This window comes from Talpa occidentalis, unplaced genomic scaffold, assembly GCF_014898055.3.
Source record: "Talpa occidentalis isolate TD23 unplaced genomic scaffold, MPIMG_talOcc4v2.1 talOcc4.2, whole genome shotgun sequence".
NCBI classification, from domain to species: domain Eukaryota; kingdom Metazoa; phylum Chordata; class Mammalia; order Eulipotyphla; family Talpidae; genus Talpa; species Talpa occidentalis.
In genome coordinates, this window is record NW_023602073.1 from 14,336,367 (window position 1) to 14,364,044 (window position 27,678).

The following is a 27,678-nucleotide window of genomic DNA, read 5'->3' on the forward strand; positions in this document are numbered from 1 at the left end:
AAAGAAAAATACTGGATGGTCTCATTCAGAGCAGTAATTTAAAAAACCTAAATAAGGTACCAGGAAAAGGACAAATTAATACAAAGTGAAAATCAAAATCAACAAGCAACTCTAAACCAGAGACAAACTACAGGGTGGGAAGAGGCGGGGAGAGGAAGGACTAGAGTCAAAATAAGGGGTGGTGCAATTGTATGGGGAATATAGCCAAAATGAAAATGCATACATTGTGCAAAAATGAAAAATGATGTAAGAATTATATAAAATAAAATATTAAAAAAGAATAAATTCAAAAAAGAATGATTTATTTATTAGAAAAGAAAGGATCTCTGTAGACTATTTTCCATAGCATTGTAGTTTCATTCTGGCCTTGGTTGTTTCCTGATTTCTACATTTCTCTGTATTTCTTCCATCCAGTGTCCAGTTCTGGATCTCCTGAGATGTCCATAAACCTCTTCTTAGTTTATTTTTCCCATTTGAGAAATATCCTGTCATTTGGCTGGTCACTGTTACATTTTATATATACGAGAAAGAGGTCCTCTATGGTTCTTTAAGCAAGCACAATGAAAGGAAGTACTCCTTGATATTTAACTTACCTATCTAGCTTGACTTTTTTTTTGAGGTAACTTTGGCTTACATCACAGTAGATGATTCCAAGGAATATGCTCAGACCCCCAGCTGTATTTACTATACAGCCTCTGTAGTAAATCACAGCTCCCTCCCCATTTTGCTCTAGCGGCCTAAGTTCTGCAATCATTCCTGGACAGTTTTAAATCATTCCTATTCAGTTTTAAAACTCACTTCAAGTCTTTTCTCCATTAAAATCACTTATTCCTTATTTTCACTATTCCTATATCCATTTCTCACTTTTATGTCTCCTGAATTTCTGGAGAATTCTGCACTTCACAATTTGCACTTGATGAAATAGTGATACTAAGTTCCCTGAATGATTCCTATATATTATTTGTCTCCCTCTTAGATCATAAGCTTCTGGGGTACAGAAAATATGACTTAGGTTTTTACAGACATCATAGAGCTTACAATGGTAAGCTCAATAGCAAGCTGAATAGCAAATCCCAAGTAAATTTGTAAGAGAACAATTTTACACATCTATTCCAGTGGAGAAATATCTTTTAATAAAACAAGGGAAGGAAAGACTTTTACACATTATTCTTCTCCTTCCCTGACAAAGGTCTCTCAAATTCTTCCTTCCCTAGTTTTAGAGGATATCACATGATAATTTTTAAATTGAGGAATAACTTAGATTACATAAGGTGCACTAAGCTTGATGTAGAGCTCTATGATTTTTTACAAAGGTATACATCCACACAAAAGGATGGAAACTTTCCAGTAACTCAGCCAACTCCAACCCTGTTAGTACCCAGGACAATAGTAGCCTCTATCACCATGGGTGGGTTATGCCTGTTTTTGAATCTTATATAAATGGAGTCACACTATTATATATCTTAGTCTCTTTCTCACACTGTTATGTGGGATTTACCCATATTATTATAAATAGCAGTAGTGTGTTCATTTTCATTGCTGTAGAGTATTCCACTATGAAATATTCTACATTTTATTTATACTACTATTGTTAGATATTCCTTGCTTTGGCTAATATGATTACATGCGATATAAACATTCTTGTGCATAGCTTTTAATGGGCATAAGCATTCATTTCTGTTGGCAATATACTGAGTGGCATTTCTGTGTCAGATGGTATCTAGACAATAAACTTTGGTAGGTACAATTAAATAATTCCCCACAGAGATTGTAACAATTTACATTCCCAACAACAAATGTTGAAAATGAACTCTTTTACATCAGAAAAAGAAATGTTTGCGGTGTTTTTCAGTGTGTGATTTTTTTAGTGGATATAATACACTAGGCAACTATGAACTTGTATGGTTGTTTTTTTAGCCCTAATGCAAGAATATGGCTAGCTCAAGTCACACCACAGGTATAAGGAAGAGCCATACAAAAGCAAATCAGCAAAGAAAAAGAGACAGTAATGAGTCTGTCCTTTATACCTGGCAAAGGTTAATAATTAGAAGAGTGATCTTCAGAGTCCTTATTTTATTGTGGGAGGTTATATATTTATGATATACTTTAAAAATTCCATAGAAGCTCATCTAGAGAATGGAAGCAGGAAATTGAATACTGACATGCACTATTGCTAAGGGAACTCACAATTAACTGCCAATACTGAGGAAGCCAGACCTCCATTTAGAAATAAAGGAATCGGGGTGGAGGGCAGTAAGGAATCACTGGACACATGAGTAAAATTAGGCTTCTGAAAAAAGTTATCTCTCCCAGGATGAATTTAGTAAAGAAAATGATAGAAATAAAAATTTTATTCATTCGTGTATTAAAGCATGAAAAGCAAAATTTTAATAGCAGGAACCTGAATTCAATCCATTGAGTCCCCTTGCGATAACAGGTTTGGCGACACATTTTTTACTTGTTTAGGTACTGACAGAGAAACAAAATTTTAAGAAGTGAGTTCTGGACCAAGCAGAAATAAGTTAAAAGTCAAAGAGAAGGGTCTAGCACCTGGACAGGAGACAGGCCATGCTCAGGACAGCAAGTGAGAAATCCCTGGTGAGTTGGCGGCTGGTGGACTTTTCACAACGTATGAGCTCTCTGGAAGGCTATGATAGCACACACCTTCAGCAAGGAGCACCCACCTGAGACAATTAGTGTTGGGATATGGGGGTGGAGGTTCCAGGGGGGGTGAAGAGGTGTTCTGGGTCCAGGCCCAAATGGGTTGTGAGGGCTGAGGTCATATCATTGGGCACAGGAGACTGACCCTAGAGAGGACCAGAAATACAAAGGCCCTTGGAATTAAAAAGAAATTCAACCTAGGGGAGGGAATAAGTTCCCATCTGGTACAGGATCAGGAGTTATACGGAAGACAGAGTAACCTGCAAAAGATGATGCAGAGATGAAACAGGAGCTTTGAAAATGTGGCAACGAGGGTGCGAGAATCAAGTTTTAAAAAAATCAAACTGTGAGTACCAAAACCAAAGTAAGCCAGCAGGTGCCTCAAGTAGCAGAGTAACAGGCCATAAAACAAACACAGGATATATGAAATCAGAAATCAATTTAAGGGATTGCCCAAAAGCAGAAGTGAGAAAAAGAAAAATTAGGAAAAATACATAAGCAGGGAGAATAACATATAGAAAGTAGTTTCTGTATTGCAGGAATTCCAGGAGAGAAGAGTATAAATGAGTAAGGAATAAACAGGGAAATAATGGAACATTTTTTCTCAGTTGAAGAACAACCTGACTTCATATTTAAAAGGTCCTAGTGATTGCTGGGCATAAATACTGGAAAATATACCTACTATAGATAACCTCATGAAATATGGAAATGACCCCCAAAAATCATACCAGAAATTCTACAATGGACCTCCCTGGTGGCACAGGGGTTAAAGACACAGTGCTATTGAGCTACTGCCAACCACTAAAACATGAGTTTGATCCCCGGCCAGGGAGCTTCCCATATGGCGCAGCAGACCTCTCCTGACTCGCCCGCTGCTCCCCTCAGCAGTGTATTTCCATCATTCTGCCTGTTCTGCTCCCCGCTCTGTCTCTGGTGAATCCTCTCACCCCCACACCTCTGGCTTACACCCCAGTTCTTGTATGCATAATTAAATAAATCTTTAAAAAAAGAACTTCTACAAGCTTTCAAACCACTCCCCTTCCCCACCCTACTCCCTCCATCAGGACACCACCCAAAGTGGGCACCTGGTGAGGTGAAAGAAATCTGCCGAGAACACCCTCATCTGCAAACTAAATGTTAGGGAACACCAATGGAGTGATATTGACACAATGCGGGGGCGAAGTGCAGGGCCCTCATAGTATTTGGTGTGTGGCTATAAAATAAGGGCTGAAAAGGGGGCGGAGCAACATGGCGGCGAGGAGACGCTGCGAGTAAGATCTCCCATTAAAAAAAGTGAATAGGGAGGAAAAGCGGCAGGTCCCAGTGAGAAGTGGGACACGGAAGATAAACGGGTGACACCAGCGAACTGCCCGAAGAAGAAAGTGGCCATAAAAGAGGACTAGAAGGGAGGGAAGCACAGAACCCTGCTCCCCTCCCCCGCCCACAGAGGCGGCACTCTCCGACCAGCCGAGAGGAGGAAACAACAAACCAAAACGGCCCACAAGAACAAACGATGCAGCAAGCGGGACTGTGAGTGGAAAGGAACTATTGCAGCCACCACACCCCGTGAACGGGAGCTGAGGCGAACCCTGCAGGATCCGCCGCGGCGGTGAGCGAACGGCTCCGGGCGCCATTAGAGAAGAACAAAGACCCCGGGAGACTCGCACACAGCCCGGGCTGCCGGACATTTCTTAAGACTGCTTGAAAAGGGCAGAAGGTTTCTGGAGGACCCAGTGGCCAGCCGGGAAGTTATTCCACGCCAGGCCCCTTCCGACCAGCAGTCTGAGCCCACAGAGGGAGCAGGCACCCACGTCCGGGGCAGACCGGGTGCGCAGAAGAGTGTGCCTGAAACCGGAGGCGCAGGGACTGCATCCCGCTTCGCCATTTGAGAACAGGGACATTTCTTCAGTAAAAACTGCCTAAAACCAGCAGAAAGCTCCCCCAGAAGACAGAGATGGCTCCTGGAAGAGCCAGAGGGGAGCGGAGAAGTTCACCCAAGATGTCAGTCAGTCCGAGCAACACAGTGTCCCAACGCATACGACAAATTAGAAAACAGACAGTAGGGAGTAGAAGAACCACACGCAACCTAAAAACTCCTCGGGAAAGAAGCACACCACAAAAAGAAAACCACTCCCCAGATTGCAACGACAGCAACTTGGAAGAACTTCTGAGCCTTCCAGAAAGAGAATTTAAAATTGCCATGATTAAAAAAGTGATAGATCAGAAGAAGGAAATTGAGTCCCTAAAGAGGGAAGTAAGAGAAATGCAGGAGATCAAAGAATTAATGGAGGAACTAAAGAACTCTGGGAAAAGCAATGAAAGCAGAATAGATGAAATGGAAGAACGAATAAGTAATCTTGAAGACACAGAAATAAAAAGAACCAAAACAGAAAAGGAAAGAGAAGTACGAAGGAAAAAGAATGAAGAAAGACTTCGGGAACTATCTGACTCCATGAGGAAAGGAAATATAAGAGTTATAGGAATTCCAGAAGGAGAGGAGAGAGATGTAGGAACAGAGAAAATATTCATGGATATAATTGAAGAGAACTTCCCAAATGAGAAGAAGGAGCTGAAAATTGATATACAAGAAGCAAGAAGAACACCAAACTTCCACGACGAAAGGAAAAACACAGCAAGACACATAATAGTAAAGCTCCCAAGAATCCAGGACAAGGAAAAAATAATGAAGCTGACAAGAGGGAAGAAACAGATAACATTCAAAGGAAAACCAATCAGGCTGACATCAGACTTCTCTGAAGAAACACTACGGGCAAGGAGAGAGTGGAGGGACATAGTCAACAGACTCCAAGAAAACAGATGCCAACCAAGAATACTCTATCCCGCAAAGCTCTCTTTCCTCCATGAAGAAAGAATATGGACCTTCCCAGACAAAGAGAAACTCCGGAATTTCATTGCGACTAAACCCCCACTCCAAAAAATACTACAAGGAATCCTAAAGCCAGAACCTCAGAGGGACGAATAACAACGAAAGAAGACCAAAAAAAAAAAAAAGTTATTAAAAGAATAAATAAATAAAATCAAAGGAAAGACAAACATAATGGCAAATACAGATGCTAACATATCAATATTAACTCTAAATGTAAATGGACTAAACTCTTCAATAAAAAGACACAGAGTTGCAGCCTGGATTAAGAAACAAAACCCAACCTTTTGCTGTCTCCAGGAAACACATTTAGCTACAAAAGATAAAAATAGGCTCAAAGTCAAAGGATGGAAAACAATCCTACAAGCAAATGGGCCAAAAAAGAAAGCAGGAACAGCTATACTTATATCAGATAAAACAGACTTCAAACTCAAAAAAATAAAAAGAGACCCCAATGGTCACTACATTATGATTAAGGGGACAATACTTCAAGAAGAAATAACACTCATTAACATATACTCACCAAACGAAAGAGCACCAAAATATATCAGACAACTGTTGTCCTCTCTGAAAACAGACATCAGAGAAAACACATATGTAGTGGGAGACTTCAACACACCACTATCAACAATGGATAGATCAACAAGACAAAAAATAAGTAAAGAAACTAAAGCTCTAAATAAGGACCTAGAGCATTTGGGCTTAACAGACATCTATAGAACACTAAACCCCAAAAAAACGGAGTACACATTTTTCTCAAGCGCACACGGATCATTCTCCAGGATCGATCACATACTGGGGCACAAGACAAACATCAACAGATACACCAAGATTGAAATCATACCAACCATCTTTTCTGACCACGAAGGCATCAAACTAGAAATAAATCATAAAAAGAAGGCAAGGAACTATCCTACCTCATGGAGATTAAAAGCCACACTACTGGAAGACCACTGGACTAACGAGGAGATCAAAGAAGAAATTAAAAAATTCTTTGAATTGAATGACAAGGAGGACACCAATATCCTAAATGTATGGGATGCAGCAAAAGCAGTAATAAGAGGAAAATATATAGCAATAGAAGCTCACATCAAAAAACAAGAAAGAACTCAAAGAAACAACCTAATCTCGAAGCTCAAAGATCTAGAAAAAGAACAACAAAAAAAACCCCAGAACCAGTAGAAGAAAAGAAATAATAAAAACCAAAGCAGAAATAAATGAAATTGAAACTAAAAAAACAATCCAAAAGATCAATGAAACCAAGAGCTGGTTCTTTGAAAAAATAAATAAAATAGACAAACCCCTAGCCAGGCTCACAAAGGAAAAAAGGGAGAAAGCACAAATACACAGAATCATAAATGAAAGAGGAGAAATCACAACGGACACAGCAGAAATCAAAAGAATAATCAGTAACTACTATGAACAGTTATATGGAAACAAGTTCAACAATCTAGAGGAGATGGACAAATTCCTACAACTCTACAATCACCCAAAGCTAGATAAAGAAGAAATAGAACACCTAAACAGACCAATTACAAGCAGCGAAATTGAAATGGTAATTAAAAACCTCCCCAAAAACAAAAGCCCAGGACCTGATGGATTTACAAATGAATTCTACCAAACATTCAGAGACGAATTAGTGCCTATCCTTCACAAACTCTTCCAAAAAATTGAGAAGGAAGGGACAATACCAAACACGTTCTATGAAGCCAATATTACACTAATACCAAAACCGAATAAGGACAACACAAAAAAGGAAAACTATAGGCCAATCTCCCTAATGAACACTGATGCAAAAATCCTCAATAAAATTTTAGCTATCAGAATCCAACAATGTATCCATAAGATAATTCACCACGACCAAGTTGGATTCATTCCAGGGGCACAAGGATGGTTTAACATCCGAAAATCAATCAACGTTATCCAACACATCAACAAAAAAATATAAAAAACCATATGATAATATCAATAGATGCTGAGAAAGCTTTCGACAAAGTGCAACACCCATTCATGATAAAAGCCCTTGAAATTCTTGGGATACAAGGAACATACCTCAACATCATAAAGGCCATCTATGACAAGCCAACAGCCAGTATCATTCTCAATGGTGAAAAGCTGAAAGCAATTCCATTAAGATCTGGAACAAGACAAGGATGTCCACTCTCACCACTGCTTTTCAATATAATACTGGAAGTCCTAGCCAGAGCAATAAGACAAGAGAAAGACATCCAAGGAATCCAAATAGGAAAAGAAGAAGTCAAACTATCACTATTTGCAGATGATATGGTAATATACATAGAGAACCCCAAAATCTCCACAGAAAAACTAATTCAACTCATCAATCAATTCAGTAAAGTGGCAGGATACAAAATCAACACACAAAAGTCAGTAGCCTTCCTATACACAAACAATAAATCTGAAGAAGAAGAAATCAAAAAAACCACCCCTTTTATTATCGAAACAAAAAAAATCAAATATTTGGGAATAAATCTAACAAAAGAGGTAAAGGACCTATACAAAGAAAACTATAAAACACTGTTAAAAGAAATAGAAGAAGACACAAAGAAATGGAAAGACATCCCCTGCTCATGGATTGGAAGAATAAACATTATTAAAATGGCCATCCTACCAAAAGCAATATACAGATTCAATGCTATTCCAATCAAAATCTCAATGGCATTCTTCAAAGAAATAGAACAATCATTGATGAAATTCATATGGAATCACCAAAAACCCCGAATAGCCAAAGCTCTACTGAAAAAAAAAGAAGGAAATGGAGGCATCACACTCCCAGACTTCAAACTATACTACAAAGCCATAATCATCAAAACTGCATGGTATTGGAACAAGAACAGACATACAGACCAATGGAATCGAATAGAAAATCCAGAAATAAACCCACAGATTTATGGTCAACTAATCTTTGACAAAGGAGCAAAGACTATATGCATTGGAGCAAAGAAAGTTTGTTCAATAAATGGTGCTGGGAAAACTGGGTCGCTACATGCAAAAGAATGAAGCTTGACCACTACCTCACACCATACACAAAAATCAACTCAAAATGGATTAAAGAACTAGACATAAGACCTGAAACCATAAAATACATAGAAGGAAATATAGGCGAAACACTACGGGATTTGCACATCAAAGACATCTTTACAGACACATCACCCAAAGCAGTGATAGTGAAGAGAAAGATAAACAGCTGGGACTACATCAAATTAAAGAGCTTCTGCACAGCAAAAGAGACAATAACAAAAACAAAGAGAAACCCCACCAACTGGGAGAACATTTTTGCACCCAACACTAATGATAAAGGACTGATCACAAAAATCTGCAAAGAGCTGATGAGACTCAGCAACAACAAAGAAAATAATCCAGTCAAAAAATGGGCAGAAGAGCTAAAAAGGAACTTCTCTGAAGAGGAAATGCAAATGGCCAACAGACATATGAAAAAATGTTCAACATCACTTGTAATCAGGGAAATGCAAATCAAAACTACCATGAGATACCATCTCACACCAGTGAGAATGGCACATATTAAAAAAACTAGCAACAACAAATGTTGGCGAGGATGTGGAGAAAAAGGAACTCTTGTGCACTGTTGGTGGGAGTGCAAACTGGTCCAACCACTATGGAGAGCTGTGTGGAGATTTCTGGACCTACTAAACATAGAGCTTCCATAGGATCCAGCAATTCCACTCCTAGGTATTTACCCAAAGGACACAGAAACATCAATTCCAAAGAGCACCTGCACTCCTATGTTTATAGCAGCACTGTTTACAATAGCTAAGCTTTGGAAACAACCCAAATGCCCAAAAATAGATGACTGGATCAAGAAGATGTGGTACATATATACCATGGAATATTACTCAGCATTCAAAAAAGATAAACACATGCAATTTGCAGCAACATGGATGGCACTGGAAGGGATCATGCTCAGCGAAATAAGCCAAAAAGAAAAAGAAAAATACCGGATGGTCTCACTCATAGCAGGAATCTAGAAAACATAAATAAGGGACCAGGAGAATGAATATAAGAAAGTGAAAATCAAAATCAACAAAAAACTATGAACCAGAGACACTTTTTGGGGGGTGGGGGGCGGGAGGGGAAGGATTGGGGTCAGAATGGGGCGTTTGCAATTGTATGGGGGAATATAAAAATAAAATTTAATATTTAAAAAAAAAATAAAATAAAATAAAATAAGGGCTTATCAGACTTACCAAGATCAGATATGTCTTTTCAATGGCACCCTCAGAAAACCAATTTCACAGTGTAATCTCAGCCTCATACTCCTTGGTGAAAATCCCCTGTCACAGAGGGTCCACCTCTCAAAGCAGGCCACTGCTTTCTCTGGAAGAGGATTTGACTTCTCCCCATGTGCACCCACACAATATCCCTTGTTTCTGGGCCTCTACACTTCTCATAAAAATCCCCTGAGATGTTCATCTTCTAGCCACTATTCTGTCTCCTGTAATTTTTCCATCTGCCAAGTTTCCTGTTACCCTTGTTCCTGCCCTTCACATCCTAACTTTATTGCTCTCCATATGGCAATCTGGTTTCTTTCGCCGCTCAGTCCTCAGGCACAAGTCTGGGGATTTGAGGGGTCCTTACCAGCAGCCCCAAGAAGGGAAGGGCACTAAGAACTTGTTAGACCGCACCTCACTGGACTCACCTTTCCGTTCCATGCTGCTCCCACCTCCTCCTTGAAACTTTCTTGCCTAGAAATCTGAGAATGAAAACCTTGTCTCCTGGGTCTCCATGGTGATCTGTTTATTTGCTTTGTTCTGTTTCATTTTTCCTTCTCTTCCTGCCTGACCTGAAATGCTCCTATTTCCTTGTCTCCCTGATCTTAATACAAAAGTGTAAAGGAGGGACTTGTTGGAAGGATTGAGGTGTATCTAGAAGGACCCCAGGATAAGAACCCATCCAGCCTCCTATTGCTGTTGCTCAGTGTAGGGAAACCCAAATCCCTCTTCTCCTTGTGACATGTGGGAGTACAACACATCTGAATGTCCAGACACTGACGTCATGGGGTCAAGAGCATGAGCGGGCCAAGACCACTGAGGAGTAGGGGCAGAGAGGGAACAGGCCTGGGGCTCATTTTTAAGCCACTGGCTGCATTCAGGCTTATCTCTGCAGGAACTTGCAAGCAGAAATCCAGGATGGGAGATTGAGAGCCCCGGGTTAAGCCTCTGACTTCAGTCCTGTTTTGTAATCTGGCTTTTTTTTTAAGATTTATTTATTTATGCATACAAGAACCAGGGTACAGGCCAGAGGTGTGGGGGTTGAGAAGATTCACCAGAGACAGAGTGGGGGACAGAACAGGTGGATTGACTGAAATACACTGCAGAGGAGAGCAGTGGGTGAGGCAGGAGAGGTCTGCTGCGCCATGTGGGTCACCTCCCTGGCCAGGGACCGAACTCATGCTGCAGAGGCTGCAGACAGCTTCATAGGTTGCATCTTAACCCTTTGCGCCACCAGGGAGGCCACATAATCTGGCTTTTATCAAGGAAGACTGCACTGAGACTTACAGGTTACTAGGCTGATTAGTAAGGGCATTATTTTCCCCCATTTGCAAGTGGGTCTTTTTGTGTATGCCCCATGTGCTGCAATCTGGGGAACCCTATCCCTAAGGAATGTTAGTGGAACTAGAATTCACTCTAGGACTGTGCTAGATTTTGAGCTCTGAAAGATTTTATTGACTACATCTGGTAGTGTCTGAACCAGAGCACAGAATTAATGGTTGGTAAATATTGGGGCCACAAACAGAAATTTAGCACACTGCTTGCATAAAAGCATTAACTAGTTTGCTTCTGTAATCAAATACACATGTCCTTTTAGTCTGGCTTTTGTTTTCCCTTCCTATGAGCACTGAAAGACTATGCTCTGTATCATTTTCTTGTTCTTGGAACAATCTCCCATCAGTATCAAATATTTTGAAGTATTTTCAAATTTCAGGAAAACAAATACAGAATAACAATTATTAATCAATAATTGACATCCTTTGCCAGTCCAGGAGGAAAATTCTAATGCAATTGTTCCCCTGAAATAATTTAATTTTCCTGTTTGTATAAGATTTAAGAGCAAGTGGATGAAGAAATATTAGAAACCAGCTATTTCATGTTCTGTTCAGGGCCTGCATGGACAGCTGCTGATCTCACAAGAAGGAGTGAGTATAGTTCCTTTTTTCGTTGCTTTGGGATGTCTAGATTGTTCATCTTCCTTTGTGAACCAAGGAAAAGCCAAGAGCAAGAGAATTCATTTTTAGCCATCCTTGACTTGGAGATAAAAATATTTGTTCTTTATCTCCACTGGGATTAATGTCAATCCAGACCCCCATATCAAATAAAACCCCCCAAAGTGACTAGTCTAACAACTGACTATGCAACGCTGCCATTTCATAGCTCTCAGGCATATTTTAAATCTATTCCAGAAGCCCCCTCTCAAGCTGACCACCTGTAAGTGTCAGGGCAAGTCATCTAGATCCTTCAGGGAAAACTTCTGCAGTGGCCTTTCTACCACAAAAGCCATGTCAGGTTAGCAAAGCTCTCACAGGGCACCTTTGAGTGTTAGGTCATAAACTAACACTAACATCCTGAGTACTCAGGATGTACCATCAAACAAACACAGCCCCTGACTTTTGGGCAGTCACAGTGCAGTAAAGGAGGCAGACAGCTAGCTGGAAAATGCCAGCAAAGAGTGACAAGCAATCATCCTCCTCACGTTGGTTCCAGACTTCTTCCTCTAGCCCAGACTCGGGAAACTTAGGCTACTGTCCCTTTCTATCCCAAGTGTCTTCAGTCCCTCCTCAGTTAACTGTTCTTTTCATTAGCATTTAAATAGGCACATGCGTCTCCCATGTTTAAAATTAAAATTCTTGGGCCTCCCTGCTGGCTCAGGTGGTTGAGCACCGCACTGTAAAGCTGTCCACAGCCTCTGCAGTACAAGTTCGATCCTGGCCGGCTGGTGAGAATCCCACATGGCACAGCAGACCTCTCCTGTCTCGCCCACTGCTCCCCTCAGCAGTGTATTTCTTCAGTCTGCCTGTTCTGCTCCCCGCTCTGTCTCTGGTGAATCCTCTCACCCTCCCACACATTTGACCTGTACCCCGGTTCTTTTAAAAATAAATAAATAAATAATAATAAAAATTAAAAAAAATCTTCAAAAAAATAAAATTAAAAATAAAATTAAAATTTTTTATTAACTCACAGTTATTTTCCAGTCATGATCCTCTCTCTTCAGTTTTAGTCAAACCTCTAGAAAGAATCCATGCTCAGATTTAATCATCTCTTCCTGCTTTAAAATGTCAATGATTTGAAACAGTTCAACTTCTGAGAGGACAAAGGCCTTTTCAAAAACCTTACCTGTCATGCACACCCTGACCCACCCCACACCCCATCCTTTTCTGCTTGGGGCAGGGCGAACTTCTTACCATTTCCCGAACATTCTGTGGACTCTCTAATTTTGGTTGTTGCCTCCACTGGAATGTCTTACCTTCCCATGGTTGCCTGGTTAACTCCTACTTACAATACAGATTTCAACTCACATGCTACTTCTTCTAGAAACCTCTGAGACCCAAGGATCTGATTAACTCCCAACGTAAGATTCCCATAGGATGCAGAACTCTGCATTTCTCCTTTTTAGTATCCAGCACACCTATTACTACACTTTCACAGTCTATGACCCAAGACATCTAGCTAAATGAGAGCAGGGGCCAAGCTTATCTTGTTCATTGCTGCATCCCCAACACCTTGCCAGAGTGGCTTGGAAGACGCCCAATTGAAGAAACATGTCAGAACAAAAGAGAAATGAAACTTACAGGAATTTAATGTTACAAGCCCTGCTTTAAAATCTCTTTTCACCATCCTGTTTCCTACTTTCCTTACTGTTACAAGCCCTACACTGCTAATATGTGCATTATCTCCTTTCACAAGATGTTTTTCAGCTACAAGGAGATCTTGCAGCTGTAGATAAAGAAAACCAAAGGAGCTTGGACCTCCCCAACAGCACAGATGGGCTGACCACACTAGGGGACCACCCTAAAACATGCCCTTTACCCACCTTTGCCCCCCACCAGTGGAAGCCTAGCCCTTCCACCCACCGTGCTTGTCAATAAAAAGCAAAAATGACAACTCGTTCAGGGAGGCACTTCTCTAAGGTCATCTCCCTGGAACCTGTTGCCCTTGAAGAAATAAAGTTCATTTACTTTCTCCTTTATTTTATCAATGTGATGAGTCCTCATTTCATTGAGTGAAGGTTGCAAGGATCCAGTGACACTGGTGTGGTGTATATTTTTGAATAAACAAATATACCTAATGCTATTAAAACAAGAGGGATGCCTAATCCACTTATCAAAGGGAAGTGAGTGTCAGGTGGTTTACAAATCTTTACTGCGATAATTTCCAAAGAAAATTTATTCAAAGCCAGAGAAAAGTGTGTGGAAAGAGGCAGTTGTTTATAAAGAATGAATATATTTATGGAAAATAGCCCAGGAAAACATAATGGGTTTTAAGAGAACACTTATTATTCTGAATGTGTTTAATATAAAATATTGAACACAACCACATCCAGAGTGATAACACCCAACAGCACAGTATGGATGAGTGAACAACACTGTATGGGTCACACTCTGAGGGAATTATTTTCTATATCAGTAAATTCATATTGAATTTAGCCAAGTAAAGGTGTGACTAGATAGACAATTCTGCATTTGAAATGAGCCAATCCAATGAATCAACACCCCTCTGGAGCGGAGATTCAAGGCTTTATATAAACAAAGCTTTGACTGAGAGATAAAAGCAATCAACAAGCTTTTTAAATAATAAATGCTTAGAGCTGAAAGGCACCTGATATTATCCAGCCCAGCTTTCTCAACTACTCTCCTACTCTTCTCCCCATGTTATATAATAAAGGAAATTGAGGCGCTAAGAGGTGAAGTTACCTTTCCAAGTTGTATGCCCAGTTAGTGGCAAATGTGGTAACAGACACCAGGCTTCTATGTCAGTGGTAGTGAATTTTTTCTGATTCTTGATTTCAGAAACTCCAATTTTATGGAATTTATAAGCCTTCTCCAAGCCATGCCACGAAAAAGGCATTCTGGAAACACTTACTTCCTCCAATTTCTGATCCTGACTCACCAAGCAGCACATTTACATACAGAGAAGGTTTTAGGTACTATTAACCCCAATAATATCATCCACACTAGTGAAAGGTTTGCGGTGGCGGGGGCTGGGTGGGGGGGGGGGGGTGTGTGATAACAGTAATAACGGAAAAACTGTGAATAACTCCCTGTTATGATATGATATGTTCTATGGCATTAAGTAACATTATGTCCACCTATCAATTCTGAGTTCTGGGAAAAGCAACATCTTTGCAATCAAGAGTATCTAGATAATTTCTTGTGCTTTAAAAAAATTATTCAAGATGATCTAGCAATTCCATTCCTAGAAATGTGTCCAAAAGAATTTAAAGCAGGGGCTCAACTAGGTACCTGTATATCAGTGTTTAGAGCAGCATTAATCATAATAGTCAAAAGGTGGAAAGGCCCCAATGTCCGTTAACAGATGAGTGGATAAACAAAATGTGGGATATATATTATAGAACAGAATCTCATTGTATTACAAAGCCTTATAGCTGATGCCTGCTACAACATGTATATAACCAGAAAACATGCTAAATGAAATAAGTAAGATACAAAAGGACACATACTGTACAATTCTGCTTAGATGAGACACCTAAATTGGGAAAACTGAGAAAGTAGAACAGGATTATCAGGGGCTATTGCTAATGGGTACAAAGCTACTGTTTGAGCTGATGAAAAAGACCTTCCATTGATAGTAAACTTAATGCCATTGGTGTTACACTTGAAATGATTAAAATGGTAAATTTTGTATTATATTTTATCACAATAATAAAAAATCATTGATGGCTTCCAAGTTCCACCAAAGATGACATCCTCAAACATGTTCAAATAGTCCATAGAAAGGTACAGAAAGAGGAGCAGAAGAGTAAGGAACAGAGAAAACTAAACGCAGAATGAGAGATACAATTACCTTAAGTTTAAGTACTCTAAGTACACCAATTAAAAGAGCGAATAAAAAATCAGAATCCAGTAATACACTGTCTTCAAAAGCAACACAAGAAGGTTCAAAGGAAAAGAATAGAAAAAGATATACCAAGCAGATATAGATTAAGATATACATTAAGCAGAAAGAGCAGGATTTGACTATATCAACATCAATGTGATCAGTAATCAATAATTTTGAGCTGTAATTTAAAAAAAAAACATGTGGGTAGAGCAAAGTTAATATATAGGCCTAAATGCATTCATAGTACCATTTTCTAGAACAAGTCAACAGCAACAAAGCACCTTTCCTTATTCAGTTTCCCTCTTACTAAATCACCAATGTCATCTTCTTTTGAAGCATGAAGACTGAAACATACTTGGGTGAGAAGAGATAAACCTTCTCTTCCTCTGTTGTGACCCTTGTCTCCCATGATGTTGAACATGACCATGCCAACATCTCCAGTTAGGCACATGTCCCCAAGTGGCTGTAAATTTTTTTTTTTTTTTTTTTTTTTTTAGGATGTAATCACTCTTGGATTGACTCTACTCTTTAGTGAATTGGAGGCTGGATTTCAGCGCTGACTTAAAGGAATGTGATGACATAGATCTGCCCTGCTATGTACAGGAGAGGGAAGTTGGGAGTGGGGTGCAAAGAATTTTGTCTAAGGTACAGACCCACAGCCTAAGAAGCAGCTTTTGATGCTAGCTCTCTTGGTTCCTCTTCTCCTTCTGCTCAAGTTCAATAACAGAGTTTCTTGAGCTTACGCTCTGCTCTGATGCACAAGGCAAGGAACCACCTAGCATGTGAAGTAGAGAAGTGTTTCTCAGGCCTGAGTACTTCTTCACTCCCTGTTCACTTATCCTTTGAAGACTGTTGCTGGGCATTATTTTCTTTCCTTATGAGGTCTTTCCCATTTCTAGTGTCCAAATTACCTAGAACTTGATTGGCTGGGGAGCAGAATAGGCAGACTGACTGAAACACACTGCTGAGGGCAGCAACGAGCGAGACAGGAGAGGTCTGCAGCGCCATGTGGGTAGCTCCCTGGCCAGGGATCGAACTCATGCTGCAGTGGCTGCAGAGCGTCCCATAGGTTGCATCTTACCCCTTGCGCCACCAGAGAGGCCCTCTGACTGCCATTTTTCATTGTGCTTGATGGGAAAGGAGATAGAAGGCTTTTAAAAATTATTAAAGCAGAAAGTATATTTGCTAGGGCTCACAAAATAAATGATCACAAATTGAGAGGCTTAAAATAACAGAAATGTCTCCTCTCCCAGTTCTGGAGATCAGACATCTGAAATCAAGCTGTTAGCTGGCTTGGCACTTTCTGAGTACTCTCAAGGAGGATCTGTTCGTGCCTCTCTCTGAGTGTCCATGAAGCATTCCTTGGCTTGCAGATTCATCGCTTCAGTCTCAGCCTCCATTGTCTCTTCATCTTCTGTGTTTCCCTTCTCCTGTCTTGTGTTTTTTCCTATTTTTATAAAGACTTGATACTGGATGTGGAGTCCACCTGAATAATCCAGGATGATGTCACCTTCAAATCCTTAATTAGATCTACAAAGATACTTTCCCCAATTGAGATCACATTCAGAAGTTTGGGGTAAAGATATCTTTGGTGTGTGAGATCATTCAACCCATCCTGTTTGTGTGACTTTAGTTTCAGTTCTGAAGAAGGCTACTAGAATTGAAATATAAACTGAAAGGGAACAAAAGCTAAAATTAAAAGATGCAAAGTTTCCTGGCAGTTTTGAGTTGACATGTATAAATGATGTGTGTGGTTTCCTCTTTAAAAATTGTGTGGAATCCTCAAAAAACTGGCACACTATTTAAACAGTAACCCCATACTTACTAACAAAAGCCTATCCCCCTTCAACTTCTCTTCATGGGATTTAGTTATAGAAGACATATATTCTCAGTGGTGGTACATTGAGACATATGATTACCTGAGAGGAAAAACGCATTAATATGAAACCTAACAATGTTTCAGATGTTATCTATTAAATTTAAATTCTATTTCTGTCTGTAATGAGTTTTTTAATGTTTGCTTCAGACTACATGTTGAGAAATATATACTTACACATACACACACATATACACATACACACACAACACACATAATACAATTACATGTATAATACATATAATTAACAGGCCATAATTGATAATATCCTTCTCAGCAATGAGGAAACCTCGTCTGTATAAACAAAGTTTCTCATGAAATAATTTTTTTCTATCAAAATTGCTTCAGTCACCTAATAAGCCAAATAATTACAGAAAGAAATTCTCAACATGACACCAATCACTTGGAACTTATAAATTGGAAAATATTCAGAATATAATTCTGTATCTTAGGAAGTAAAAAAAAAAAAAAAATTCTATTTCCAGTCAGGTGGTGAGCTAAAGAGCTAAATGGATTCTCTCACTAAACCTATCTCTTGCTAAAAACCTGACAAACAGGAGTCAGTGAACTATCATGAAAAGTAAGGAATTCTCAAATCAGGGTATTATACCCAGTCTTTCATCAAACAAGGGTAGTGAGTGTGTGTAGGCTGGGGGTGGGGGGTGACCTGTGGGGAAGGGTTGTATATAGAGGGGTTGGAGACAGATTGAATTTTGCACTGATGGCCTCAAACAGCTCCATTGACATAGCCCAAAGCCTGCCCATGTGGAAAGGCCTAACAAAAGATCTTCCCCCACAAAAATTGGGATCCAGCAGGTTAAGCCATCAAGTTGAGAATGAACTTAGAAATAAATTCAATCCCCCCTCACTTCTCCCATCTCACCACCAGCTGGAGATGATGAAGTATCTTAGATAAAATTTTAGTGCTAAGGAGAAAGGAATAAAAAACAAACGGGCCTCCCTTTGTGGCACAGGTGGTTGAGCGCTGCACTCTGAAGCTGTCTGCAGCCTCTGCAGCACAGGTTTGATTCCCAGGCAGCCAGCAAGGGTCCCACATGGCATAGCAGACCTCTCCTGTCTCGCCCACTGCTCCCCTCAGCAGTGTATTTCATCAGTCTGCCTGTTCTGTTCCCCGCTGTCTCTGGTGAATCCTCTCACCCTCCCACGCATCTGGCCTGTACCCCGGTTCTTGTATAAATAAATAAATCTTTATTTATTTATAAAAGAAAAACAAACAAACAAAAAAACCACACACACACACACAGGCCTTCCTGAATGTTCAGCTTGAATTCACACAGCCTTGAATAAACCTCTTTTTGAATATTAATTTCAAGTGACCCTACACTAGTGGTTCCTATAACTCTGGGTAAAACAAAGGAAAATCCTCTCTGGAAGGCACCACCTTTAATTTTGCTAAAAGTAATTTCTATAGGTAAAATTCCAAAGTATCAAGCTGTTCACTATAAAATACCTAAGGAGCCCAAAACACCATAGGCAAGGACTAACAACAGACTGCAGACACTAATCCACAACACCAGGATTAATTCAAGTCTGTATGCCTAAGGCCTGAAATGTGTGATTACGTACTTACATATATGTAATATGTGTATAAAAGAGATACCAGGCAAGTTCTAACCAATAAAAAACTAATATAGCCATGTTAACAATAGAAAAAGCATGCTTTAGGAGTGGGCGGAGCAACATGGCGGCGAGGAGACGCTGCGAGTAAGATCTCCCATTAAAAAAAGTTAATAGGGAGGAAAAGCGGCAGGTCCCAGTGAGAACTGGGACACGGAAGATAAACGGACGACTCCAGCAAACTGCCCGAAGAAGAAAGTTGCCATAAAAGAGGACAAGAAGGGAGGGAAGCGCAGAACCCTGCTCCCCTCCCCCGCCCACAGAGGCGGCACTCTCCGCCCGGCAGAGAGGAGGAAACAACAAACCAAAACGGCCAACAAGAAAAACGGACACAGCAAGCGGGACTGTGAGTGGAAAGGAACTATTGCAGCCACCACACCCCGTGAACGGGAGCTGAGGCGAACCCTGCAGGATCCGCTGCGGAGGTGAGCTCCAGGCGCCATTAAAGAGAGCCCCGCCCCCCAGGAGGAGCCCAGCACCAGCACACAGCCCCGGCCGCCCGGTAAGCTTGCGAGGAAAGTGGCGCGGATCCAGACCGGATCGCAGCTGCCCAGGTCCCCGCGCCTGCGACCTAGGCTTGCGGGGAGACGGCGGAGGCCCTCCCTGAGTGAGCAGGAACAAGGCGCCCAGGCAGGGGAGCGGGATTCAAAAGGCGCCATTCCCGCGCCACTGATCTGGGCTACAGCCCGCGTCCTGGAACTGAGGGCTGTGGAACTGAGACCCGGGGCACAAAATTAGGGGCGTGGGTTTCCCACGACGGTGGGGCACAAGGCAGACACAGCACCCCAAAGCCGTTGAGGTGTACCCTACCATCCCCGCTCTGCTCCCTGTCCCACGGGGTGGAAAATCAGCTCCCCAAGGGCTCTAGGAGAGATCTCTGGCGCCACCTAGCGACTTGACCCCAGCACAGGCTACTGAAGGAGCTAGTGGCCAGCTGGGGAGTTAGCCCACACCTGGCTCCTTCCGAACAAGTAGTCTGAGCCCACAGGGAGAGCGAGCACCCACAGCCGGGCAGACCAGGCGCGCAGAAGAGTGTGCCTGAGACCAGACGCGCAGGGAGTGTGTCCCACATCACCATTTTAGAACAGGGACATTTCTTCAGTAAAGACTACCTGCAGAAGGCTTCCTCAGGAGCCAGAGGTGAGCAGGGGAAGTTCGCCCACGCCAGACCCCCTCTGGCCTGCAGTCCAAGCCCAGAGGGGAGCAGGAACCCACCGCCGGGGCAGACCAGGCGCACAGGGGAGTGTGTCCCCACATCGGCATTTTAGAACAGGGACCTTTCTCCATTAAAGGCTGCTTGAAACTGACAGATGACTCCTGGTAGAACCAGAGGGGAACAGAGAAGCCCACCCAAGATGCCGGCCAGTCCCAACAACACAGTGTCCCAACGCATACGGCAAATTAGAAAACAGACAGTAGGGAGGAGAAGAACCACACGCAACCTAGCAACTCTCCAGAGAAAAAGCACACCACAAAAAAAAGAAAGCCAGCCCAGATTGCAAAGACAATAACTTGGAAGAATTTCTGAGCCTTCCAGAAAGAGAATTTAAAATTGCCGTGATTAAAAAACTGACAGAAGTCATAAAGGAAAACAATGATAAGGGAAAAATAATCAACGATCAGAAGAATGCAATTGAGTCCCTAGAGGGGAAAACAATGGTCAGAAGAAAGAAATTGAGTCCCTAAAGAGGGAAGTAAAAGAAATGCAGGAGATCAAAGAATTAATGGAAGAACTAAAGAATTCTGGGAAAAGCAATGAAAGCAGAATAGATGAAATGGAAGAACGAATAAGTAATCTTGAAGACACAGAAATAAAAAAGAACCAAAACAGAAAAGGAAAGAGAAGTACGAAGGAAAAAGAACGAAGAAAGACTTCGGGAACTATCTGACTCCATGAGGAAAGGAAATATAAGAGTTATAGGAATACCAGAAGGAGAGGAGAGAGATGTAGGAACAGAGAAAATATTCAAAGAGATAATTGAAGAGAACTTCCCAAATGTGAAGAAGGAGCTGAAAATTGATATACAAGAAGCAAGAAGAACACCAAACTTCCACGACGAAAGGAAAAATACAGCAAGACACATAATAGTAAAGCTCCCAAGAATCCAGGACAAGGAAAAAATAATGAAGCTGGCAAGAGGGAAGAAACAGATAACATTCAAAGGAAAACCAATCAGGCTGACATCAGACTTCTCCGAAGAAACACTACGGGCAAGGAGAGAGTGGAGGGACATAGCCAACAGACTCCAAGAAAACAGATGCCAACCAAGAATACTCTATCCCGCAAAGCTCTCCTTCCTCTTTGAAGAAAGAATATGGACCTTCCCAGACAAACAGAAACTCCGGAATTTCATTGCAACTAAACCCCCACTCCAAAAAATACTACAAGGAGTCCTAAAGCCAGAACCTCAGAGGGACGAATAACAATGAAAGAAGGCAAAAAAAAAAAAAAGTTATTAAAGAATAAATAAAATCAAAGGAAAGACAAACACAATGGCAAATACAGATGTTAACATATCAATATTAACTCTAAATGTAAATGGACTAAACTCTTCAATAAAAAGACACAGAGTGGCAGCCTGGATTAAGAAACAAAACCCAACCTTTTGTTGTCTCCAGGAAACACATTTAGCTACAAAAGATAAAAATAGGCTCAAAGTTAAAGGATGGAAAACAATCCTACAAGCAAATGGACCAAAAAAGAAAGCAGGAACAGCTATACTTATATCAGATAAAACAGATTTCAAACTCAAAAAGATAAAAAGAGACCCCAATGGTCACTACATTATGATCAAGGGGACAATACTTCAAGAAGAAATAACACTCATTAACATATACTCACCAAACGAAGGAGCACCAAAATATATCAGACAACTGTTGTCCTCTCTGAAAACAGACATCAGAGAAAACACATACGTAGTGGGAGACTTCAACACACCACTATCAACAATGGATAGATCAACAAGACAAAAAATAAGTAAAGAAACCAAAGCTCTAAATAAGGACCTAGAGCAATTAGGCTTAACAGACATCTATAGAACACTAAACCCCAAAAAAACGGAGTACACATTTTTCTCAAGCGCACACGGATCATTCTCCAGGATCGATCACATACTGGGGCACAAGACAAACATCAACAGATACACCAAGATTGAAATCATATCAACCATCTTTTCTGACCATGAAGGCATCAAACTAGAAATAAACCATAAAAAGAAGGCAAGGAACTTTCCTACCTCATGGAGATTAAAAACCACACTACTGGAAGACCATTGGACTAATGAGGAGATCAAAGAAGAAATTAAAAAATTTTTTGAATTGAACGACAAGGAGGACACTAATATCCTAAATGTATGGGATGCAGCAAAAAGCAGTAATAAGAGGAAAATATATAGCAATAGAAGCTCACATCAAGAAACAAGAAAGAACGCAAAGAACAACCTCATCTCGAAGCTCAAAGATCTAGAAAAAGAACAACAAAAAAACCCAAAACCAGTAGAAGAAAAGAAATAATAAAAACCAAAGCAGAAATAAATGAAATTGAAACTAAAAAAACAATCCAAAAGATCAATGAAACCAAGAGCTGGTTTTTTGAAAAAATCAATAAATAGACAAACCCCTAGCCAGGCTCACAAAGGAAAAAAGGGAGAAAGCACAAATAAACAGGATCATCAATGAAAAAGGAGAAATCACAACGGACACAGCAGAAATCAAAAGAATAATCAGTAACTACTATGAACAGTTATATGGAAACAAGTTTAACAATCTAGAGGAGATGGACAAATTCCTACAACTCTACAATCACCCAAAGCTAGATAAAGAAGAAATAGAACACCTAAACAGACCAATTACAAGCAGCGAAATTGAAATGGTAATTAAAAACCTCCCCAAAAACAAAAGCCCAGGACCTGATGGATTTACAAATGAATTCTACCAAACATTCAGAGACGAATTAGTGCCTATCCTTCACAAACTCTTCCAAAAAATTGAGAAGGAAGGGACAATACCAAACACGTTTTATGAAGCCAACATTACACTAATACCAAAACCGAACAAGGACAACACAAAAAAGGAAAACTACAGGCCAATCTCCCTAATGAACACTGATGCAAAAATTCTCAATAAAATTTTAGCTATCAGAATCCAACAATATCCATAAGATAATTCACCACGACCAAGTTGGATTCATTCCAGGGGCACAAGGATGGTTTAACATCCGAAAATCAATCAACGTTATCCAACACATCAACAAAAGAAATATAAAAACCATATGATAATATCAATAGATGCTGAAAAGCTTTCGACAAAGTGCAACACCCATTCATGATAAAAGCCCTTGAAATTCTGGGGATACAAGGAACATACCTCAACATCATAAAGGCCATCTATGACAAGCCAACAGCCAGTATCATTCTCAATGGTGAAAAGCTGAAAGCAATTCCATTAAGATCTGGAACAAGACAAGGATGTCCACTCTCACCATTGCTTTTCAATATAATACTGGAAGTCCTAGCCAGGGCAATAAGACAAGAGAAAGACATCCAAGGAATCCAAATAGGAAAGAAGAAGTCAAACTATCACTATTTGCAGACGATATGATATTATACATAGAGAACCCCAAAAACTCCACAGAAAAGCTAATTCAACTCATCAATCAGTTCAGTAAAGTGGCAGGATACAAAATCAACACGCAAAAGTCAGTAGCCTTCCTATACACAAACAATAAATCTGAAGAAGAAGAAATCAAAAAGACCATCCCTTTTGTTATTGAAACAAAAAAAATCAAATATATGGGAATAAATCTAACAAAAGAGGTAAAGGACCTATACAAAGAAAACTATAAAACACTGTTAAAAGAAATAGAAGAAGACACAAAGAAATGGAGAGACATCCCCTGCTCATGGATTGGAAGAATAAACATTATTAAAATGGCCATCCTACCAAAAGCAATATACAGATTCAATGCTATTCCAATCAAAATTTCAATGTCATTCTTCAAAAAAATAGAACAATTATTGATGAAATTCATATGGAATCACCAAAAACCCCGAATAGCCAAAGCTCTCCTGAAAAAAAAAGAAGGGAATGGAGGCATCACACTCCCAGACTTCAAACTATACTACAAAGCCATAATCATCAAAACTGCATGGTATTGGAACAAGAACAGACATACAGACCAATGGAATCGAATAGAAAATCCAGAAATAAACCCACAGATTTATGGTCAACTAATCTTTGACAAAGGAGCAAAGAATATGCATTGGAGCAAAGAAAGTTTGTTCAATAAATGGTGCTGGGAAACTGGGTCGCTACATGCAAAAGAATGAAGCTTGACCACCACCTCACACCATACACAAAAATCAACTCAAAATGGATTAAAGAACTAGACATAAGACCTGAAACCATAAAATATATAGAAGGAATATAGGCGAACACTACGTGATTTGCACATCAAAGACATCTTTACAGACACATCACCCAAAGCAGTGATAGTGAAGGCAAAGATAAACAGCTGGGACTACATCAAATTAAAGAGCTTTTGCACAGCAAAAGAGACAATAACAAAAACAAAGAGAAACCCCACCAACTGGGAGAACATTTTTGCACCCAACACTAATGATAAAGGACTGATCACAAAAATCTGCAAAGAGCTGATGAGACTCAACAACAACAAAGAAAATAATCCAGTCAAAAAATGGGCAGAAGAGCTTAAAAGAAACTTCTCTGAAGAGGAAATGCAAATGGCCAACAGGCATATGAAAAAATGTTCAACATCACTTGTCATCAGGGAAATGCAAATCAAAACTACCATGAGATACCATCTACACCAGTGAGAATGGCACATATTAAAAAACTAGCAACAACAAATGTTGGCGAGGTGTGGAGAAAAAGGAACTCTTCTGCACTGTTGGTGGGAGTGCAAACTGGTCCAACCACTGTGGAAAGCTGTATGGAGATTTCTGGACCTACTAAACATAGAGCTTCCATATGATCCAGCAATTCCACTCCTAGGTATTTACCCAAAGGACACAGAAACATCAATTCCAAAGAACACCTGCACCCCTATGTTTATAGCAGCACTGTTTACAATAGCTAAGCTTTGGAAACAACCCAAATGCCCAAAAATAGATGACTGGATCAAGAAGATGTGGTACATATATACCATGGAATATTACTCAGCATTCAAAAAAGATAAACACATGCAATTTGCAGCAACATGGATGGCGCTGGAAGGGATCATGCTCAGCGAAATAAGCCAAAAAGAAAAAGAAAAATACCGGATGGTCTCACTCATAGCAGGAATCTAGAAAACTTAAATAAGGGACCAGGAAAATGAATAACTATAAGAAAGTGAAAATCAAAATCAACAAAAAACTATGAACCAGAGACACTTTTAGGGGGGCGGGGTGGGAGGGGAGGGATTGGGGTCAGAATGGGGGGGCTGCAATTGTATGGGGAATATAACAATAAAATTTATTAAAAAAAAAAAAAAAAAAAAAAAAAAAAGAAAAGCATGCTTTAAGTAATAAGCACTATCTCAGAGCTATTTCACAAAAATAAAATGTTCAATTCATCAGAAACCATAATAATTTCAAATTTACATGCACTAGTAACATCAAAATACGTTGACAAACTATAGTAAAAGGCAAATGTAGAAACTTAGTAGATTTTAAATACTTCGCTGTGTAATGGATAGAATAAGCAGATAAAGACACTTTTTCAAAATTAGGAAGGATAAAAAATATTTAAATATCACGATTAACCAAGCAGATCAAATGTGGATTTTATATTTATATGTATATATAGTCATGCTATCATTTATAGCATATATATCCCATGTAACATTCATTCAACAATTGCAGAATATACATTGTTTTCCTGCACACCTTTCACAATTATAATAACAGATCATTTATAGGTTAAATCTCAATGGAATAATATATAGAAATAAAATGTTGTATTTATCATAATGCAACTGAGGTGATAATCCAAGACAAAAGATAACTAGTAAAATTCATTGTTGGAAATTAAGAAACATTTTTATATCACATATTGATCAAAGCATGATGCTTAGAAATTATTTAGAATGAAGTACTAATGAAAATATACACATCAAACTTGGGGAAGTCATATGAAGAAGTACTTAGAGGGACATGCTGACATTAAGAAAAAAGAGTGGGGCCTCCCTGGTGGCTCAAGGAGTTGAGATGCAACCTGTGAAGCTATCCGCGGCCACTGCAGCATGAGTTCGGTCCCTGGCCAGGGAGCTACCCACATGTTGCAACAGACTCCTGTCTCTCCCGCTGCTCCCCTCAGCAGTGCTCCCCTCAGCAGTGCCTGTTCTGTTCCACCCCCTCTGTCTCTGGTGAATCCTTTCACCTCCCACACCTCTGGTCTGTATCTCTGTTCTTGTATGCATAAATAAATCTTTTTAAAAAAAAAGAAAGAAGAATGTCTGGAATTGAATGAGTTAAAACATTAATTCGAAGAAGTCAGAAAAAGAACTGAAACAAACACAAAAAAGGAAAGGAAATAATAAAAAGCAGAATTTAATAGAATAGAAAATTAACATAGACTAGAGAGAATATATTCAAAATAATCTATTCAAAAATTATGTGCTAAGACCAAAATAAAACACTACAGTACTATTGGCCAAGGGGAATATAAGAGAAGTCACAAGTTGCCCTTATCTGAAAGGAAGAAGAGGATATATCATACAAGCTATCTTTAAAAAAGATAAAATATTAAAAAAACCTTTGTGCCAGCACATAAAAATACATAGATGAAGTGGATAAAAACCCAGGAGACTATTCAATACTATGCTTCATCAAAATTCAATTAATATATAAATTATAATCCTGCATAAATAGCAACACTAATAAACATAGAGTAGGAAGAATCAGATGTTAAGATGTAAAATCTCTCCAAATTGAACTGTTGATTGAAGGCATTTCAATCATAATCTCAATCAGCATTTTCTGTAGAAATTATCCAGTTAGTTCTAAGATTTTTATGAGGGAAAACTTTAAAAAGGAGAATACAGTTACAGAATTTATAGTATCTGACTTCAAAACTTATTATAAAGTTATACAATCAAGACAGTATGGTACTAATAAAAGACTGAAAAATTTGATGGAAAACAGAAGTCTTCTGCTATTTTTCAAAAAATGATAATGGAATAACAGGATGTTCATATGGGGAAAAATTAAACTCTATCTCTACCTCACACCACATACAAAAATTAATTTGAGATAAACTATAAAACTTTTGGAAGAAAGCATGGAAGTTAAATGTTGACATTTTTCTAGAAATGATACAGAAAGCAACACCAAATAATTAACCAATTATATTTCAAAGTTATAAAACCTTCTGCATACCAATAGACATTAAGTAAAATTAACTGGCAAGCTACAGAGAGAAAATATTTGCAAAACATGCATCTGAGGAAAAACTCATGTCTATGATATACAACTCAAAAATTCTTATCACTCAAGAATAAAAATATAAGCAGTTCAATTAAATTTTTT

The 27,678-nt window shown here is 39.6% G+C and overlaps 1 protein-coding gene and 1 long non-coding RNA gene across 2 annotated transcripts in view; one reads left to right on the plus strand and one right to left on the minus strand.

The window, feature by feature from the left end:
- The window catches only part of LOC119253514 (cytidine monophosphate-N-acetylneuraminic acid hydroxylase-like), a 123,427-nt gene that overhangs the window by 79,166 nt on the left and 16,583 nt on the right, over positions 1-27,678 (minus strand). The window lies entirely within an intron of this gene.
- LOC129146373 (uncharacterized) lies at positions 2,511-13,679 on the plus strand. Its single transcript, XR_008553012.1, has 3 exons — positions 2,511-2,598; positions 11,624-11,717; positions 13,483-13,679. It is a non-coding gene; the product is annotated as an uncharacterized LOC129146373 (long non-coding RNA).